Here is a 9131-nt window from a genome sequence, read left to right on the forward strand (position 1 = left end):
CCGTATCGTACCCGGCTTAAAGGTTCCCATAACGCTCGCAGCATTTCCACGTTGAATTGCTAGGGAAATCCTTTGCGCCAGATACAATCCGGAACGTCGATCATGGCCTCTGTCGACAATGCGCCGCCCCAACTCGTTTTGCTTTGTTTTTTAACATCCTAAATTTGTTATATAGCAAATAGCAATCTTACCAAACATTGATGATTATGCAGGCGCTCCATCACAAAAATCAGTAAATTATATGTCAACGTAGTATAATAAAAGTGGAGAAATGGGGAATAACGGATAAGGTAAGTGAACTGTATGGAAAGAAATAAGGAATGCACGTACCTGCGACTGTAGAGAGGGTGTATTCTTGCACAGCTGCTGCACTCAAATCAAAATTTCAATCACTACTTTTTATGTAATTGCAATTCAAATTCAAAATTCAAAATTTTTTATACATGTAAATCATTTTAGCTGCTTATGAATGTAATTTTTTTTCTATTATACTTTATAGGGATGCACGTACCTGCGACTGTAGAGAGGGTGTATTCTTGCACAACTGCTGCACTCGACGAATACAGGCACGCATACAATCAAAACTTACTTATTTTAATGTCAATATTATAGTAATTAATTTAAAGCGGAGCCCTCGGGGCGAGATGTCACCATTCAGTCTTAGTTAGTAGACGAGGCAATTTTTTTCGGACTACTCTAATGCTGTTGGCCGCAGCTGAGCTTTACAGCTTCAACGGACGATAGGGGACGAGTGCAGATGGCACTCCAAACCCGCGGAAGGACTTATGGAACAGCTGAAGGCCAACTGTCGCCTGACGGATACGACTTTAGTCTGAGGGCACCGCTAGCGGTTCGAACCTCGGCTCAGGCCGTCGTAATATCGATCCCAGTTTGAATTGGACGGGGGATCGATCAGAGGGTGGATCAATCGGAGGGACGAGACAATCGAGTGATCTCGGTTTACATAATGTGCGCGGGAAAGGGATGAAGATATGGGGAATGATACCATATCACTTGATATGTTTAAAAATGGCGCAAACAAGCAATTTAATAATACACAATTTATTTATAAGCGTACATGGTATTAAAAACTAGCTATTAATAGTTTCTTATTATCATTTTGCTAGACAAGTTCAAAGTCACTCAGAGGGCAATGGAGAGGGCTATCCTCGGAGTTACTCTGCGTGATCGAATCAGAAATGAGGAGATCCGCAGAATAACCAGAGTGACTGACATAGCCCGAAGAATTGCGAAACTAAAGTGGCAATGAGCAGGGCATAAAGCACGTAGGACAGATACCCTACCGTCCAATGTCAAACGAGCTTACAACTACTATACATATATAACTTGCTGTCCCGGCAAACGTTGTTTTCTCTTAAAAAAAAAAACAATTAGGGGTGGACTACCCAAATATTAGACTATTTAGGGGGATGAAAAATAGATGTTGGCAGATTCTCAGACCTACTCAATACGCTCATAAAATTTCATGAGAATCGGTCAAGCCGTTTCGTAGGAGTATGGGAACGAAAACTGTGAAACGAGAATTTTATATATAAGATATTACTAGTTTTTACCGGGGATTAATTCGGCGTGGAATATATCTTTATTTTTAATAAAATATATATAACATAAATGTTTTAAATAAAATTCGCTTATGTTGCACCTTATAACACTAGTTTACAACTAGTGAAAGTACCATTAAAATCGGTCTTGCAGTTTCAGAAATACAAAAACAAACAGACAGATAAGGTATTTTTATATATATTCCTCATATTTTCATATTCATGAAATCCTTTTTATTTGAAACTACAAACAGAGAACAAATTTATTTATTTGTATAAATAAAATTCATTATAGTACTATGCATGCAATTCCAATTATAAATAGAATAGAATAGAATAGAATAGAAAGTCATTTATTCAAATAAACTTAATTTAAGCACTTTTGAATAGTCACAACAATTTGTTTTTTATCTACCACTCGTTCGGAAAGCTGTCTCATCACAAGAAGAACGAGCAAGAAACTTGTGTGTATAAAGGTTAAGATATCAATATCTCCTTGTTACTTCACCATTCCTTTAAAACAAATCTTACAAAGCAAGCTTCTTGGCAGTTCAAATAGCTAAAATAAAGATACCTAAGCACTTTCTTCTTCTCATACTTCGTTCTTGTCAGAACGGTCATGGTCTTTACGTAGTGGGATGTGAGGCTGATGTAATCCACCGCACGACAGCTCGCCATTTGTCTCTACTGTCTGCCATTCTGGTACACTCGTGGAGTGGACCGCCTATTGCTGCTTTGATTTGGTCGGTCCATCGCATGGGTGATCGTCCACAGGGTCTAGTACCATCAACTCTACCCTGTATGACAAGTCGCTCTATGGATGCGTTGTTTTTTCGTGAAACGTGACTGAAGAAGTTAATAAAGCGTGATTGTGTTATTGCTGATAGACGCTGTGTAATGCCGAATTCATCGAGTACAGAAATATTTGTTCTAAGTTCGGTCCATGATACCCAAAGCATTCTTCTCCAGCACCACATTTCGTACAGCCTAACCTAAGCACTTTACACAAATACAAATACAGTATTTAATTTAATCAACCTGTATATAAAAAGGTACTTGTAGAACCAACCCCGCCATTGCTCAACGCTCCCCATGATAAACTGTGCGGTTAACGAAAGTGTTACGTAGTTTCGCGCATGCATTTTACTGTTAAAGTTTATAGAATGCTAACTGTATATTGCGGCTTTACCCGTGGTACCAGTCTAATAATGTAGATATTTGTTGGGGAAGGAATTTATGTACACATATATTTTGAGATCATCCATCTATAATTTCTTTTTTTATAGGTTCGTGCTCTAGTTAATTTGTTTTGATTATTTGATAGATAGATAAATTCTTTATTCACAATTACAGATACATAAGATACATGAGGTACAGAAAAAACACGAATAAATAAAAGAAATGTAGGTGACTTTATGTGCCGCAAAAGTGAAAAGGCAGCCAACTCAGCATAATGTTACAGATAACTGCAGCGCTGATATTCTGTTGGCTCCTTACTTATACTGTACTTATAACTAAAAAAATTACATAAATATTAAACTTCGAGCTCTTTATCAAAATATATAAAGTATGAATAAACTGTAAATAATGTAATTAATTATGTTATTAAACTATTTATACTACATAAATACTATAACAAGGATTACACATATATTGATATGGTGAAAGGCTCCGCGAGACTGATGATATTTCATTTATTTACAAGAGCAACACTCAATTTCTTGCTTATTCTTCTTGTAATGCTTTCCGAATGCGTTGTAGAATAAAAAAGAAACTGGACTATTCAAAAGTGTTTATATCAAGTATTCGAATAAATTTCTTTTCTATTCTATGTGTACCTTGGTAGGAGACCAGAACAATATTCCAACTTATTGATATACCTAATATATTGTCAGGTTTCTTACTGAATAGGCAGAGAAAATTCGTACTCGGCTTACATTCTTACACAGAACCCTTGTTTTATTCCCTATCGTAACTCGTCATATACTGAGGGAAATAGGTAATTGTTAGTAATGTGGAATGATCTCATTGCTAGCAATACACCATGTCAGGTTGACCTCCACGCGGTTCCCCCTGGAAACCATCGTGATAAATTCTTCGTGAATTTGTCACAATGGGCTAACTGACCTGACCACATACTCATCTTATCGTCTTCCACTGGTGCCCCGCCAGCGTAAACCGTTAGCGCAGGCGAGTGCACCATTCCATAATCACCCGTAAAAAAATCTCGTCGTATACTTACACTCCAATTCCAGAAATACTTGACTACAAATTCTTGACTTAAGTAAAAAATTTTCATAAAGATAGCTTACATAAATATTGAGAAAAATATGTTCTTATTGAGGGTTGTCACCTCTAATACTCCCTTAGGGGTTAGAGACATCATCTGCCATCATTTAAGGAGGATGAGGTCGGTACTTGGCGCGGGTGGTGTCCGCGAACGCCACTGGAAGAGGAGGCTGCAGAGCCTGCGCTGCCAGGTCCACGGCGGAATCGGTTCCGTGGATCTGGCGCTGGTAGCGAGCAGAGGACAGCTTGGGGTTTATTTTTTTGTGTATGATAATGGACCTGCTTGTGCTAATGGCCTAAGCTGGTGGGGCACCAGTGGAGATGATAAGATGAGTATGAGGTCAAGTCAGTTAGCCCATTGTGACAAATTCACCATGAATTCATCACGATCGTTTCCAGGGAGAACCGCGTGGAGGTCGACCTAACAAGGTACATTGCTAGCAATGGGATTTACTAGTTCCCATTGCTAACAATCCCCTTCCCCCCGCTTGGGGTTTAGTAGGAGTCCAGCAGTATTCATTCGCCTCTGACGAGGCGGGCGGACCTTCAATGCGGATTTACCTAAATAGAAAAAAGGTTAGGGCTAGGGTCATGAAACTAACCATGTTCTTTCTTGAAGAAAAATTACAAAGAGAAGATAAAATTACTTTAATATATACCCTATGCAGATTTCATATGATAAACTGGGCAGATCTTTTAGGAAAATATTATCTCTGTTCTATAAAATGTCAGTGACGAAATTGATTAATTTCAATAAAATAAAAACTGAAAAGCCCGTAAATATAAATCTAATACTTTTTATATTTCAACAATATTACCGGTTGTTATCTATTTATCTACGGTCAATGCCTAGACTCAATATAATTTGTGCAACAGTGCAGAAAGAGATAAATTCAAAACAATATTTTTTCTTAGTTTCATCATCTTTGACGTTTCATAATATTTTTATTTACAGGAAATGAAAGTAAAAAAATATATAAATAGCGCCATTATGCGCGAATCGATTATTAGGAGACTACCTCGGTGATCTAGTGGTTTAGCACACCGCTTTACTTGTGATGATCGCAGGTTCGATTCCTCGCACGGTGCAATCATTTGAATACATCAGTATGATTGGTCTGTGTATTAAGTCAAAGTGCCCAGTGCTCATATGGCTCCATGCCTATGGCAGGGAAAAGAAAATCTGTGACCCGATCAGAATAAAAGGGGGGTGCCTATTTCTTCCGACTGCCCGTCCTTTCTCTATGAACGGTCTGCTTGTCGGTCAACCGTTAAGAATGTCGTCGATAATGAAAAGAAATTGTTTTATAATGTAAAATATAATTAGTAAAGTTTCTATCTAGTTGTCCATCTTTTTACCTGTCGTATTCGTTTCTTGTCAATTGTTCTGGCTGTCCTAGTTACGTCTTATAAGCGGCCAGCAAGCAGTCCTGTCAAAGTGGCCGCAACACCCTATATTACTGGAGCGGGAACACAACTACTATTTTAATAAAAACCAAATACTAGTAAAAATGTGTATTCTTCCCAAAAGGGCTCACAGCGAGAAGTAACAAAACAATATTAGTTCGTCAAAAGTGGCATATAAAAAATAGATATAAAAAATATAAAGTTTATAAAAAGAATGGTAGACAATCTGCCAGCAACATCCTACCTCTCCTACATAGTCTATTGGTAATTTTATTATATATACTTTACTGCACTTGCAATAATATCAAATAAAACGATGTGATACAAAAACGTGAGCAAGTGTGGGCTTATCTCTGAAAGAGATCTCTTCCAGCCGACCTAACACTGTGACAGAGGTGGTAGTTAAAGACGACGATAGTGCGTTAGTTTAAAAAAAACATACAAACACTTACTAAAATATATAAACGACAATTTTATGAAAGGACAAAACAAACAAAATCCTTCTAGTCAGAAATAATGACAAAATTAGGTTATTTTTTCAGACAGATATTGTAATATAATTTCCTATAGCACTGTGTTAAATTGTAAACGATGTTAGCAATGTTACTTGTTTATTTGTATGGATTCAATTATATTGTAACACCAACGGGAGGCGAGGCTAAACGGTTTGACTGAAATAAGAAAACAAATATGATCACGACTAAATTCCTAAGCGAATAGTGATCATTTTTTATACTATTTGGTATGACAAATATGATGGGTGCCCGGTTATATTTGCGACTATCTATTACCAGCAAATTTAACAACAGAAAGGGTTAAATCTACCAAAGGATACAGTATATCCTTTGAGAGTTTGAATGTATTAATTATTAGATGTTTTCAATTTAATTAAAGTTAATTCCAGAGTCGACACCAATATAAGTACAAATTGTAAATAAACTGGCTTAAAAAAAAGAAATTCAGTTGAGTTTCTTGCCAATTCTTCTCAACTGAATTTGTATATTGATCTGGACGGTAGGAAGGAAAAATTTTAATATAAAAATTTGACGTAATAAGTAATAAGCGGCTAAAATGTCCTACATGAGTAATTATTTTTGATTTGATTTGATGTAATAAATATCTTATAAATATAATAAACGTGCAAGTTTGGAAGTATGAAGAATATATTGATGGATGAATGTTTGTTACTCTTTCACACAAAAACCGAACGAATTTCGATGAAGCTTTACAGTAATATATATAGTTTATGCATCAGAATAACATATAGTACAATAACATAAATCTATAAATTTCATGCAACCACGGGCACAGCTAATAAATAATATTTCGAAAATAAAACTAGCTATCTGCGAGTGAAAGTTCCGCAAAAATCGGTACAGCGGTTTCACAGATTAGCAAGAACAAAAAAAACAGAGACAAAAATTTGTAAATTTATTTTTTTGATGTAAGTACAGTATACCTACAGTATAGTTGTATAGTATAGTATACTTTTAAATGCATTTAGTGAAATGCTGTCGATTTGAAATTACAAACAGACATTTAAATTTTATTATTTGTATAGATATTAATGGCTATTAAAATCAAAGTCAATAACATTCATTCATTAGAACTGGTTTAGCCAATGGATGTCAATATTATTACTATATGTAATACTCATATCTATAATATATAAAGCTGCATTACGGTGACTCACTCACTGATTGACATAGTTGTTCTCCCAGAAGGAGCGTCCGGGGGTCGAGACGATGTATGGGGGAAATGTTCCTTTGGCTAGGGTGACCACGAGAAAATTCCGAAATTTGGGAAAATCCAAGATGGCGGACAAAGATGGCGGCTAACTTTTACAGTTTCGCTCGGATCGATTCCGTTCAAAGAGTGATTTGGCACGTCTCGGCGGGACCCAGAATATGGCGTAAAAACAAAAAATTAAAATCCAAGATGGCGGCGAAAAAATTGCCAAAAACTGGTTGAAAATTTTCTAGGGTTTCAAAAACCGAAATTCCCAGGGTAGTTGCGGGGGTGCTGGCGACACCGGTTGTAGGGCATAGGAAACTCGAAGGATCCGACCTCTAGGGAAAATTATGAAATTTCGAAAATCCAAGATGGCCGCCGAGTTGGGGGCGTGTGAAATTGGTCCTAAAAATCCGGATTATTTTCAAAGTCATTTTTTAGGTACAGGGCAACCCCGCAGCGAGTCGGCTTCTATGGGGCGATGATGGGTCTCGGTATAAAGTATTGCCAGCGCTAAAAAGAATTCCCGAATTTGGGGTAATTTGGGAGAAATGGTCCAAAAAGTGGGAAAAAATTTTTTCGACATTTTTGACAAAAGAAGCATCAAGGCCTATCGAGAAACATCCCCTAAAGGGTTTTAGGTGGGTTTTGTTGGAATTTGCTGGCAACACCCATACATGGTATGACCAAAATAGAAATTGGGGTGTCTCTCCAAAAACTGAAAAAGGGTACTTGCGGGGATGCTACCGATCCCTATTGTAGGGCATTGGGAGGCTGAAAGACTCGGCCTCTAGGGAAAATTATGAAATTTCAGAAATCCAAGATGGCGGCCAAGCTATGGGAGATTTAGTTTTTGGAAAAATTTTAGGATATTTTCAATCGCGTTTTTGCTGCACATGGCAACCCCGTAGCTAAACGCCACCTACTGACATGGGTAAGTCTCAGTAAGAAGATTTGCCAGGGCTAAAAATTTTCCCCGATTTTGGGTTAAATTTGGAGAAAAGTCCCATAAAGTGGGAAAAATTTTTTTCGACATTTTAAATGAAAAAGTCTTGTTGGTCTACCAAAAATCGTCCCCTGAAGGGGTTTAGGTGGATTTTGTCAGAATTTGCTGGCAACACCCATACATCATGGGACAAATTTTGAAATTGAGGTCTAGCTTCAAAAACTGAAATTGATAGGGTACCTACGAGTGTGCTAGCTCAACGCACTGTACGGCGTCGGATAGCCGAAGGACTCGGCCTCTAGGGAAAATTATGAAATTTTAGAAATCCAAGATGGCGGCAGAGATAGGGGAGTTTTGCTTTTCGGATAAAATTTGGGACATTTTTAAATGTTGTTTTAGGACACATGGCAACCCCGCAGCGAGTCGACTTCTATGGAGAGATGATGTGTCTCAACACAAAGTATTACCTGGTATAAAAATTTTCCCCGATTTTAGGGTAATTTTTGAGATAGGTCCTAAAAAGTGGGAAAATTTTTTTTGGACATTTCAAACAAAAGAATGATGAAAATCTGTCAAAAACAATCCCCCTATTGAGTTTAGGTGTTTTTTGTCAGAATTATCTGGCAACACCTTACATCAGTTTTCTTAGAGAATAGAACTAGAAGGAGTCGCTGAGGCTCTATACAATGTATGAACGAAATGTTTCTGTCACTAGGGTGAATATGTCAAAAGTATTAAAAAGTAAAAATCTAAGATGGCGGCCGAGTTAGGGTACTTAATTTATGTTGACAATTTTAGGGACTTTTTAAAATTCAATTTTGGGGTACAATTAATCCCTGACGCGAGTTGACTTCTATAGAGCAATGGAAACTCTCGGTGGAAAATTTTACCTGGTCTAAAAATTTTCCCCGATTTTGGGGTAATTTCGGAGAAAAGTAAAAAAACGTGGGAATTTTTTTTTTCGTTAATTTGAACAAAACAGTGATGAGCATTGGTTCAAAATCATCCCCCAAAGGATCCTAGGTGGTTTTTGTCAAAATCATCTGGCAGCACCACACATCGATTTTCATAGTAAACCGTACTAAGGAACTAGAGGTGTAACCTGGGCCCTGTACAATGTATATATGAAGTGTTTCTGTCACCAAAATGTATGTGTTAAAAGTATTTAAAAAGGAAAAATCCAAGATGGCGGCCGA

This window comes from Achroia grisella, unplaced genomic scaffold (genome assembly GCF_030625045.1).
Source record: "Achroia grisella isolate CSIRO2021 unplaced genomic scaffold, CSIRO_AGI_Agris_v1 utg4142, whole genome shotgun sequence".
In the NCBI taxonomy this organism is placed as follows: domain Eukaryota; kingdom Metazoa; phylum Arthropoda; class Insecta; order Lepidoptera; family Pyralidae; genus Achroia; species Achroia grisella.